Source organism: Musa acuminata, chromosome BXJ3-1 (assembly GCF_036884655.1).
Source record: "Musa acuminata AAA Group cultivar baxijiao chromosome BXJ3-1, Cavendish_Baxijiao_AAA, whole genome shotgun sequence".
Taxonomy (NCBI): Eukaryota; Viridiplantae; Streptophyta; class Magnoliopsida; order Zingiberales; family Musaceae; genus Musa; species Musa acuminata.
In genome coordinates, this window is record NC_088349.1 from 42167536 (window position 1) to 42181394 (window position 13859).

Consider the following 13859-nt stretch of genomic DNA (forward strand, 5'->3'; position numbering starts at 1 on the left):
ATCTCTCAGTGAAAAATCGATAAGATAGAGAAAAAAAAATTTTCAAAAAAAATGCTTTCCTCCTTTTGTTTCAACTTATTCATTGATTTCATACATGTATGTTCTTTTCTTTTATGCCAAATCAAAACATGCATTATTTTTAAAATCAAAAAAATAATTTTCATTACGGTAAAAATTGATAATCCATAAATCTCAAGAATCATCATACATAAATTTGAAACATAAACTTATTAAGCATGATATCAAATCATTACTTCAAATCAAACATGATTTCATTAATCATAGAGCATCTTCAATCAAAATTGAGAAACAATATGATTCATCTTGTTAGTGTACAAGCATTAGATTTATACCTAACATTCTAGTGCATTTAAAACATTAAGCATGATTTCATAAGCCATTTTTAATCAAAATCATTTTGTTTATTTATCATAAGAAATATAATTTTCATGATTATTTTTAAAATCACTAGAAAGGTAAGCATGATCCTTATTTTTTGCATTTTCATTATATTATTCAACATGCAATTTTTAAGAAAAATAATTATTCTAAACTAAATTAAAAGTAACTCATGAAAAGCATCATGTAATTTTGAAATAAATTAAAGACATTTTGATTACCTCATCGTTGAAAGCCATTAAGGCGTAGTATGCCACCTTGCCTTTGTTGATTTTCGCCTCATCTTCGGATGAGCTTGATTCGTCCAACATTACTTTATTCTTCTTGCGTATAGCAAGTAGTTGTGTTCTTTTTATTCTTTAATTTTTGTTTCATTAACTTTTTAAATTTCATAAGTAGTTCAAGTTCATCATCACTTGAGCTTATGCTCGAGTGGTCTTCATGTGTTCTAAGTGCCAAATCATTTGTGTTCTTTGGAAGGTTGTTCTTGAATTCTTCACATGCATTGCACATCATTTCATAGGTCATCAAAGACCCTATAAATTCTTGGAGAGGGAAATAGTTCAAGTTTTTTTATTCTTGAATAGCCGTTACTTTTGAATCCCAAGTTTTAGAGAGTGAGCTTAAAACTTTATTCATAAGTTCAAGATTCGAAAAACTTTTAACAAAAGCTTTTAAATCATTGATGACATCCATAAAACGGGTGTACATATCAATAATGGTTTCTCTCGGCTTCATTCGAAAAAGTTTAAAATCATGCATTAAAAAGTTAATTTTCGAATCTTTAACTTTGCTAGTGCCTTCATGTGTGATTTCGAGAATTCGCTATATGTCAAAAGTCGTTTCGCACATAAGAAACCTTCGTACGATAAAATCTATTTTCGACGAAAAACCATTTCGTAAAGGTAATAACTTTGAAAGTAGTGAATGTAAAGAGTAAGTAAGGAGGTTTACAGTTAAAGTGAATTACTCAAAAAAAATTCAAACCAGATTTTAGAGTGGTGCGGTCGTCGTGACCTACATCCACTTTGCCGATTCCTCTTCCGTCGAGGCCACCGGCATCCACTATCGATCTTCCTTTAATAGGCGAAGATCAAACTCCTTCTTACACCCCCTCTTCTCCTTTTACCGGGTTTAGGAGACAACTCTTATAAGCACTCACTCCTCTCTCAAACTATTCTAACACTTAGAACTTTGAAGAGGAGGAATCTCACAAGAGATTACAACAGCGTTTTTCCCTTTTAAAATTCTCTGTGCTTGTGTATATTAACCAGGGATGAGAGGGGTATTTATATGCTTCAAGTTGATTTAAACTTGGAGCCTAAAAATATCTCATCTCAAGTTTCCTGGGATTAGGCGGTACCACCGCTAGTGTCAATTTGACACTAACACTGCACTGGGCGGTACTACCGCCTGGGAGGACGTGCTGGGCGGTACCATCGCCCAGACTAGTGGTACCACCACCTGTAGCCTCACGGAGGCTATGTCTGGGTGGTACCACCGCCAGACACAATCTCGAAGATTATGTCATGACGGTGCCACCTCTAGGGTCACTGTTTGGGCCTTTCATTGGGCCCAACACAGTCCTTACATGGGCCCAACTAGCCCCTAGTTGGGTTGGCCCAATTCCAATCCCAATTACATGCTAACTACGAATTCTAAGACATTTCCTAAGCTAAATAAGTCTGTAAGTCTAGTTTCTTCCAAAGAGCTTTCGGCGATCTTCCGGCGAACTTTCGACGATCTCTCGGCAATGTTCCAGCGGACTCCCGGCAAGCTCTTGGATTTCACGGTAATCTTCTTAGCGAGTTCCGACGAGCTTCTTCCGGCAAGCTCCTAGACTTCTCGGCTGGTTCCTGCAGAACTTTCGATGAACGTCTGGACTTCTAACGAACTCTCGAACTCCCAACGAAATCGGGTCCTTGACTCCGGGACTTCATTTTGCTTCATAACTTGCTATCATAGTTAATCCTGCACATGTAAAACACACTTCAATCTGCACAATTTCCACTAAGCATGAATCATGATATCCGACATGTCATTGGTCCATTGACGCATCATCGTATCTTGCAGCTTATTGCCCAATCGGCTAGTTGACCTCCGCAACTCCGATATACTTGGTAGAATTTCCACTCTTCTTAGCCCGATGCCCGAATCCTTGGCCCGAAACATTCAGTCGATGCATCATCCGATCCTCTAGCTAGACGTCTAAATAGAGAGAGAAAGTAAGGTTTCTGAGTTTTCTGCTTGACGATCGGTGGCCAAACGTTGTCAGTTTTGGCCCAAATTTTATGTGAAGAATCCTTGCAGCAAACTCTACAATCCTAACGGTGTTGATCTACAATTTATCCTCTCTGAGGTACTTTCCTACTATACCCACTTTGTGAGACCTAGAATTCCCTTTTTTAGAAGATCCTTCTTATGATATGCTATGCTAAAGCCAAGATTATGTTCTTGATTGTATTATGATCCTCTAGTTGTTCTTAAAAGATTTACTGTAAACCTGTTATCATTATTATTGATAGTGGAAGTTTGAGGTGGACTACGGTCCCGTGGTTTTTCTCACATTGGGTTTTCCACGTTAAAAGATTTGGTCTCACTGTGTGATTGAAGATTTTCTCTATTGTTTATGCTGTGCTGGTTGATATAACCATATATATGATGGAGGCAGTTAGTCTCATAACTGCTCATGTGGCGACTTACATAGTTCAAAACCAATCGTGTAGTGGCTTAGAGTTGATGAGTTGAGTGAATTATTATGAATATAATAATTCACTAAGCTAGGAGTTTTGATATGTATGCCTCATGACAAGCTCGATATTATGCGTAGAGGGTCACACAAATATAATAGGTGTTTTGATGAGTAGAAGTTCGGATATGAGATATCTGCTAGAGCCCTTATCTTATTGGATATCCAATAAGCCCATGAATTATTGGATCATATGGATCAGATATAATAAGAGCCAATAAGAGATTATTGTGTAGAGATCCACTAATCTAAGAGGCTTGGGTAGTTGGATGGAGATCCAGTACCCAATAGGATAGGATCCATTATGGTTAAATTGATATGAGGCCTCTATAAATAGGAGGAAACTAAAGAGCCATAGGATAGATCCCTTTTGGCTGTCACCTCATATTCTCCTCTCTCCCTCTCCTCCTCAACCTGCAGCCCCTATTTTGGGACATATGGACAACAAGAAGGGCTGGCCCCTTCTAGATTGCGTGGTGCACGTAGCGAGGAGATTTAAGTAGCGATTTAAGGAGCATCTTCACAGCCCCTACTGTGTGGATCAATGCTAGAGAGGAGGACAGTTGACCTTCTTCATCCTCTTTCATAGATCTACAGAAATTCAGAGATACAAGATCTCCCTAGGTAACATTTTCTTACATGCATAATTTTTTGTTTCACGGGTTTTTACACACCAATTTTTGCACGATGAAAAGAGACTAATTTTTATAGAAATCTGGGGTTTTTGTTTATGTTCTTCCATTATGCATATGATGCCACCCCCAGATTTCCCAACAGATATGTGGTTGGAGTGTTTAAGTCTTGATCGATGTCTTTTGGAGTCAAATTGAGTTGGTATTAGGCTAAAATCATGCCAACTTGTCAAGAAAGCTAATGGGCTTGGACCAGGGCCAAATGGGACCTATTATAATGCCAAATCAATGGGCTTGAGCAAGCTTGGGCAGTGGTACCACCTAGACAGACATTGTTTTGTGCATATTAATACTATTAGTGGTGGTACTGCCCAGGATGGTGGTGGTATGACTGCAGGATCATCCAAATCCCAAAATTTTTGATGATTTGAATTTTTTTGCTCCATCTTGAAGCCATTTGGGCTATAAATACCCCCGACCAAGGCTTGGTTGGAGTAAGAAATAAGTTGTGAAGTTTGTAAGGGTTATCACTCTCTTTGAACAATGGTTGAGTCTCTTCCTCCTCCTTGAGTCTAAAAGTGATTCTCAAAATGTCGGAGGTGTGAGGTCTTTTATAAAAGAATGAGTGTAGAGGTTCTCTCTTGAGCTTGTTAAAATGAGAAGTGTTATAACAATGGTAGTTGATCTTCACCCATTGGAAAGAAGATCAATAGTAAAAGCTGGTGGCCTCGAGAAAATAGGAATTGAGAGTGGACATAGGTTGGGACGACCAAACTACTATAAATCGGTTTATATTTCTTCTCTTGCATTAATTTATTGTTGTATCCTGATTTATCGATTGAACTTTTTGAAATTGATTTAAACTTTTTATAGCACTAATTTACCAACCCCCGCCCCCCCCCCCCCCCCCCCCCCCCCCCCGATTATAACAAAAATCAATCCTACATAGCATGCAATTAAAAAACGATCATCATGCAAATAACCTGGCTCTGATACCATTGTTGGGAAACCATCGAAGGTGCATCACATGCGTAGTGAAAAAAAATAAAATAAAATGATTTTCCTAACAAGGAGTATTAGATCATTGGGTGATGATTGTGAGCATAAAACTCGAAATTACAAAACCACACTAAGAGGGTGAGATGTTCTCACCTAGGGGAGCTCATATATCCTATAAAATACCAATCCTAGTCCAACAAATGAAGAAATTCTGTCAAACTCCTCTCTGGCGGTGATCTACATAGTGGACGACAATGGCAATGCACCTCTTCCTCGCTGTGGGTTCTCTCCTCATGACAATATACCACCATGCAGCAAAAATAAGCAAGAAGGGGTCAGCCCTCTTATTGTCCTCTCACACTAGGGAGGGGGCTCACAACATAAGAGAGATGGGAGGAAGAGACGAGGAGGCCGACGGCTTTAGGGGTCTAGCCTATGATCCTTTGAGCACCACTCCTGTTTATAGAGAGCTCCTTCATGAAAACCCTAATAGATATTTCTTAATGGGTATTGGATCCTCATCCAATAACTACTGGCTTAATGGGTATTGAATCCCCATCCAATAACCCCTTTAAACTCCATGCTCTATTAGGTCTCACCCAATGGATCCATTAAAACAAGGGTAAAAGAGACTTATTGGATATCCCATATCTAATCCTCTATTCGTCGAGTCATCTACCATATGTATGTTGTTAGGATTAAGAGTCGGCACTAAGAGGGGGGGTGAATTAGTGCAGCGGTAAAAATTACGTCTTCAATAGTCTCGTTGCGATAAAACTGTTTACGTTGAAAATCGATCTCGAAAATATCTTAACTTGAAACACATTCGTAAATAAATTGAAGGCAGTAAGCACTTAAAGAGGTTTGCAGTAAGGTAATAGCAAGAATAAAATGCAAACCAGAGAACACGGCAATTTTAGAGTGGTTCGGTCAACGTGACCTACATCCACTTTCGGCTTCCTCCTTCGACGAGGTCACTGGCATCCATTAGAGGCCTTCCTTTAATAGGCGAAGGCCAATCACCTTTTACACTCCTCTTCTCCTTTTACCAGGTTTAGGAGATAACCCTTACAAGCACTCACTCTCCTCTCTAAACAGAATTCTAACACTTAGACTTGGAGGAGAGAATTTTCTAAAGAGATTGCAGCAGCGTTTCTTTACTTTTAGACTCTTGTGCTTGTGTATTTTAACCAGGGATGAGAGAGGTATTTATAAGCTTCAAGTTGATTCAAACTTGGAGCCTAAAACTTTCCCATCCCGGGTTCCCTGAGCATGGGCGATACCACCGCCCAGTGTCAATCTGACATTGACATTGCCCTGGGCAGTACCACCACCCAGGTCTGGTGGTACCACCGCCTAGGGGGTAGTGCTGGGCGGTACCACCACCCAAACTGGCGGTACCACCGCCTGGCACCTTGCCAGGGATGGTACAACCACCTAGACTGGCGGTACCACCGCCTAACACAGTCTCGAAGACTGTGCCATGATGGTGAGACTTCTTGGAGCACTGTTTAGGCCTCTCATTGGGTCCAACACAATTCTTACATGGGCATAGCTGGTCCCTAATTGGGTTAGCCTAGATCCAAACCCAATTAAGTGCTAACTACAATTCCTAAGACATATTCTAAGCTAAACAAAGTCCGTAAGTCTTGGTTCTTCCGTCGAGCTTCCAGCGAACTTCCGGTGAACTTCCGACGATCTCTCGGCAATGTTCCGGCGGACTCTCCGGCAAGCTCCTGGACTTCACAATGATCTTCTTAGCGAGTTCCGATGAGCTTATCTAGCAAGCTCCGAGACTTCTCGGCTGGTTCCGTCAGAACGTCCGACGAACGTTCGGACTTCCGACGAACTCTCAAACTCCCAACTATTAGAGTTAGCCCCAAGAAATTTACCAAAAGGTAATTTGGCAACCCAAAAAAAGATAATAAAGCAGAAAAATAAAAGAGACAAGAACACCAGATTTACGTGGTTCGGTCAATTGACCTACAACCACGAACGAAGGAGGAGCAAATCACTACTATAAAAGAGGACTATTACAAATGTCTTAGGAAGATGTTCCTAGGCTATAAAACACCTGAAACTACTAAACAAGAAAACCAAAAGCAAACAATTATGTGTTTCTTGTGGTGCTTCTTGTGATGCATCTGACTTCAAAGCCCAGGTCCTTATTTATAGTTTAAACAGGAGATACCAAACTTGATTTTCCTGATGTGGGACTTGCCAAACTAATAAATCTCCACCTTAGCATGTCCCAACATTAACAATTAACAAAACTTACTCTACCTTCTTCATAAAAGCCCTAATGGGCAATCACCAACAATGAACACCAACCAAGTCCAAGCACTGCTTGAACTTGTAAACCGGAAGAGGCTTCGTAAGCATATCAGCTGGATTGTCCTTCGTATGAATTTTCTGAACAAGGACCTTTCCCTCAGCAATGGTATCCCGAATAAAATGAAACTTCACATCAATGTGTTTCGTCCTCTCATGATACATCTGGTCTTTAGTCAAATGAATAGCACTTTGACTATTACAGTAAATTATAGTAATACCTTGATGCAAATATAATTCGTCGAACAAACCTCTTAACCATAAAACTTCTTTGATCGCCTCTGTCACTGCCATATATTTTGCCTCTTAGTATATAAAGCCACGACAGGTTGTAAGGAAGCTTTCCAACTAACTGCACAATCGCCAACGCAAAAAACATACCCTATCAAAGATCTTCGTTTATCAAGATCCGGGGCATAATTAGAGTCGACGAAACCAACCAAAGTGTCACGATTTTTTCCAAACTCCAAATAAGCATCTGAAGTCCCTTCCAAGTATCTGAGAATCCACTTCATAGCCTGCCAATATGTTTTACTTGGGAGAGACATATATCTGCTAACCACACTAACTGCTTATGAAATATTTGGACGAGTACAAACCATTGCATACATAATACTGCTGATGACATTGGAATATGGAACTTGCACCATATATTCTTCCTCTTCAACTGACTATGGTGACTGAGCAACAGATAGCTGAAAATGGCTAGCAAGAGAAGTACTCACTGGCTTAGCGTTTTTCATGCCAAACCTCTCCAAGACTTTCTCGAGGTAATTTTTCTGAGTCAGAAATAATTTTCCAACTCCTCGTTCTCTTTTGATCTCCATGCCAAGAATTTTCTTAGCTGCTCCTAAATCTTTGATTTCAAATTCACTACTCAGCTGTATTTTCAAAGTGTGAATTTCTGACAAATTTTTAGCTGCAATAAGCATGTCATCAACATAAAGCAACAAATACACAAAAGAGTCATCAGTAAACTTCCGGAAGTAGACACCGCTATAATACATGCTCCTCGTGTAACCATAACTCAACATAAAAGAATTAAACCTCTTATACCACTATCTTGGAGACTGCTTCAATCCGTACAAGAATTTCTTTAACAAGCAAACATGGTCTTCCTTATCATCAACTTTAAATCCATAAGGTTGTTCCATATAAATTTGTTCTTCAAGTTTACAATGTAAGAAAGCTGTCTTGACATCAAGTTACTCCAATTCCAAATCATACATGGCAACTAAAGCAAACAAAACACGAATAGAGCTATGTTTAACAACAGGTGAAAATACGTCATGAAAATCAACACCATGTACCTGACTATAGCCCTTTGCAACCAATCGTGCTTTGTACCTTGCATCTTCAACCCCTGGAATACCTTCCTTCCTTTTGAAGACCCATTTGCATCCAATAATTTTCTTACTCGAAGGTGGCTTCACAAGATCCCAAGTTCTATTCTGATGGAGAGATTCAATTTCTTCATTCATCGCAATCAACCACTTAGCGGAATTATCATAAGAAACTACATCTGAGTAGGTAGTAGGTTCACCAACTTCACTTGTTTCTTCTGCAACAGACAAAGCATATGCAACTAAATTTGTATATCTTTGTGGTGGTCAAATATCTCTCCATGGTCTATCCTTGGCTATGGAATATTGCTCTTCCTCTAGATCATCTTCGTTAGTAGACTTGGGATCATCTACTGGTATTCTTTGAGTCAAAGAGTTTGATTGAAAAGAATCAAAACTACCAATCTCAAGCTTCATCTACTTCTGCGCACTATCATTTGTACAACTAGTAGATTCCTCTTTGGAAGATAACATAGACAATTCATTAAAAGTAACATCTCTACTGATTATAAATTTTGGGGATTTAGGATCAGAACACCATAATCTGTATCCTTTCACCCTAGAAGCATACCCAAGGAAAATACACTTTTAGCTCGAGACTCTAATTTTCCTTTATTTACATGCATGTATGTTGGACACCCAAAAAAATTTAAATTAGAGTAATTAGCAGGAGTACCTGACCAAACTTTCTCCGGAGTTTTAAAGTCAAGTGCTGTAGAAGGAGCGCGGTTAACAACGTAACAGGCCATATTAATCGCCTCTACCCAAAAGTCCTTTGTCAACCCTGCATTTGAGATCATACACCTTGCTCTCTCCGAGAGTGTTCTATTCATATGTTCGGCCACACCATTTTGCTGAGGCATCATCATAATAGTGCGATACCGAACAATTCCTTCGTTTTTACAAAATTCATCAAAGTCACCTTCACAAAATTCCATGCCATTATCTGTTCGAAGCCGCTTAATCTGTTTACCTGTTTGCTTCTCAATCAAAGCCTTTCATTGTTTAAAGGTTAGAAAAACATCATTTTTATGCTTCAGAAAATAAACCCAAACTTTCCTGGAAGAATCGTCAATGAAAGTCAACATATACTTGGCACCACCCTTAGACTGAACACGAGCTAGACCCTAAAGGTCTGAATGAATATAGTCAAGAGTACCTTTCATTTTGTGAACTACCGAAGAATTGAAGCTGACTCTTTTCTGCTTTCCAAAAATGCAGTGTTCATAGAAATCCAGTAGTCCAGTACTCTGTCCGCAAAGAAGACCCCTTTTGCTTAATATGCTCAAACCTTTTTCGCTCATATGACCCAAACACATATGCCATAATTTGGTGATGTCAGAATCAGACAATGATGATGAGGAGACTGCAACCGAGCCTATGACAGTAGTTCCCTGCAAAATATTTAAGCTACTAGACCTACAAGCTTTCATAACAACAAGGGCACTTCTAGAAACTTTCATAACTCCACCTTCAGTTGCGTATTTACACCCAAGAGCCTCTAGGGTGCCTAAATAGATGAGATTTATTTTTAAATCAGGAATATGTCTAACATTAGTGAGCATCCTCACAATACCATCGTGCATTTTAATTCAGATTGTGCCTCTACCAACAACATCATACGCAACATTATTGCCCATCAAAACAATTCCACCATTACAAGATTCATATGTGGAAAACAAATCTCTATTGGGACACGTGATAAAAAACAACTCGAATTTAAAATCAATTCATTTTTAGACCTCGTCCTGTCATCAGTAGCAAAGAAAATATTTCCAAAATTCTCATCAGCTGCTACACTAACTTCAGCGGACTCAGTAGTTTTCTCAACAAGTTTTCCCTTTTGCTTTAATTTATTTTTCAATTTAAAGCAATCAGCCTTAATGTGCCCCATTTTATGACAATATTTGCACTCCAAATTTCTATGTCTGGATTTAGATCTACTACTGTCAAATTCTCTTTTATCCATTCTACCCCTAACAACCAGACCCTCAACCTGATTCCCTCTACTTTTCGTAGTGATATCCCTATCTATCTGCTCCTTAGATTTTAGTGCAGATTTAATAATTTCCTGATACGAAATTGTTTCTTTTCCATAAATCATAGTATCACGAACTACTTAAAGGATTGGGGAAGAGAACACAAAAGTAATAGGGCCTTATCCTCGTCATCAATTTTCGCATCTATATTCTCCAAATCCATAACTAAGGAATCAAATTTATCAAGATGTGAGAGTATAGATATACCTTCAGTCATCTGAAGCATATACAAACTCTGCTTCAAGTAGAGACGATTCTCCACTGTCCTCTTTATATACAAGGCTTTAAGCTTGTCCCACATGCTCTTAGCCATAGTCTCCGTAGCTACCTCCCGTAAAACCTCATTAGAGAGATTTAGAATAATACTTGATCGGGCCTTCTTATCCATACCCGCAAGCTCTTCTTTTAACATATCATCTGGAATGTTCTCAGCTCCCTGTAGTGTCAAATCAACTCCGTCTTGAACCAGAATGGCCTCCATCTTGAGTTGCCACATACCGAAGTTGACATTTTTATCGATTTTCTCGACAATGATCTTTGTTATTGTTATCGTTGTCAAAAGATCCCGAAACCAGGCTCTGATACCAGTTTGTTAGAGCTAGCCCCAGGAAATTTAGCAAAGGGTACTTTGGCAACCCAAAAAAAGATAATAAAGCAGAAAAATAAAAGAGACAAGAATACTAGATTTACGTGGTTCGTCAATTGACCTACATCTATGGACGAAGGAGGAGCAAATCACTACTATAAAATAGGACTATTACAAATGCCTTAGGAAGATGTTCCTAGGCCATAAAACACCTGAAACTACTAAATAAGAAAACCCAAAGCAAACAATTATGTGTTTCTTGTGGTACATTGACTTCAAAGCCCAGGCCCTTATTTATAGTTTAAACAGGAGATACCAAACTTGATTTTCCTGATGTGGGACTATATGGGACTTGCCAAACTAACACCAACTAAGTCGCGTCCTTGACTCCGAGACTTCATTTTGCTTCATGCCTTGCTATCGTAGTTAATCCTGCATATGTAAAACACACTTCGATCTAGATAATTAATACTAAGCAATAATCATGTTGTCCGGCATGTCATTGGTCCCTCGATGCTTCGTCCGATTCTTCGGCGCATCGTCCTCTCTTGCGGCCTATTGCCCAATCGGCCAGTTGACTCCGTAACTCCGATATTCTTGGCGCAATATCCGCTCTTCTTGGCTCGATGCTTGAATCCACGACCCGAAGCCTTCTGTTGATACGTCGACCGTTCCTCCGGCCCGACGTCCAATCTTCTAACATGTTTTCCCCCGGCCCAACATGATTCTTCCTGTTTTAATTATCTCATCCTGATCGAAGCATCCTACGTCAATCAAAACACAGATTAAATCATAAACACATATCAATTGGTTTCATCATCAAAATCCGAGATTCAACATATGTGACTCTCTAGGCCTAATACCAAGCTGGCCATAAGTTGAACTTGTTAGAATCCCTTCTGACTTAGAACTTCTTCTAACTCAGTGAATTATTATTCTCATAATAATTCACTCAACTCATCGACTATGGATATACTAAGCAACTATGGTATAATCTATAGACGGTACAAGAGAATCTAATCCATTGGACCTATCTGTCCTCATTTACTATGTATTTAAAGTCTCCAATCCATCTAATATCCTAGAGATTGTATATTGGGCATGGTGTTGTCAGGCCCATATGGGATCCATCCTAGTCTCTTATTGAATTCTCTTAGAGAACTATTCTCTCTCAATCTGAAGTGACCCTAGCTAGGGATTTGCTTGATTGAGAACATATGAGATATTTCTCTAATGATACTAAGAGTGGATGATCCTTTATTGATACCCAATTGCCTTATAAGGTTGGCTACTATTCCCAATAACGATTTGTACTAGATCTGAAACTTCTAAACCTATAAGTCTGGTATCAAAGAATGAAGTACTTAAACAAGATATCCTTGGTGCCTCAAGTCTAAGGACTAGATACATAATTTAGACTACGGAATCATTATTTGACGATAAGGTATCATTAACTATTCAACATTCTGTAAGCGAATCATTTAGTAAACTAAGCACTTGCACTATACTCCTAGTGTTCTCACACAAACAACTATGAGACCAATTATCTCCATCATATTGATAAGTATCTAATATATCAGTTTATCCGATTAGATGTCCGTAATCTATGACCATAAATATTTAAAATTTATGTTTAAAGATAAATTGGTCTAATTAATTATTATGATCTCTTCGTAATCTAATTCTCATTGCATAGTTTCATAAATATCATAATATATTTATTATATAATATAAAGTAAAAAATATCATAACTAAAAGTAACTATAAGAGATTAAGCAGCAAATTAATTGTGGGCTACATATTGTACATTAAATCATTATCAATATATTTTCTTATATAAGTAGAACCCTTAACACTTGTTCCCACAAGCTAATTGGCCTCGGGAGAGTTCACCTGAGTTTTTTCTTTTAGAAATCAGATTTTTATTCTCCCTTGTTTATGATGTAATTAGTTAAATTAATAAATAAATATTTACTTTTTCAAAAAAAATAATTGCAACAAGAAATTGTTTACATTGCCTTCGTGAGGACTTATGGACTCCTCATGGCTGTTGTTGAGCATTGCAAACATCCTGAGCTTCCTTGAGTCACACAAGGCATGTCAGAATTTTAATACCTCATCTCCTTCGAATGTGTTTACATGCCATGCATTTAGTATTCATTATCGTCAAGAATTTTTATCCTAATATGTGCAATGTTGTCTCTTTTATAATCCTTGTTGTACGTATCCTATCGATGATAATGTAATAATCTAATTATACTTGAATATCAAATTATTCTATTGTAAAAATTAACTTGCTACAATCAATTAAGGGTAAAAAACTTGATATCAATAGTATTCTGACAAATCCATTATACATATTCAAAGTTTCGTAATGAAATATTTGCTCCTATAAAATTTTAATATAATGTATATGTTTACGGATGAGTGAATTCTATAATTTTAGGGTTTCATCGAAGGAAACAATTTGGGTTAACACGATGGATATTAGTGTAATTTTTGAAATGTATTGATTAGATTGGATAAAGTCTTGATAGATCAGTATATGGATAGATTGGATAAAGTCTTGATAGATCAAATCTCATTTTCTGACGTTTATGTTAACAAGAATAAATAAGAATTATGGATATTAAATTATACTTAAATGTAGAGGATGATACAAAAATCCCGAAAACCCTTGCCGGCCTGCGCTGTTCTCTTCTCCTGGCTTATGTAAGCACCGCGTCATCCTACATCCATATCTAGTGTGAGCCGGGATACCAAAGGACACCTTCCGATTGG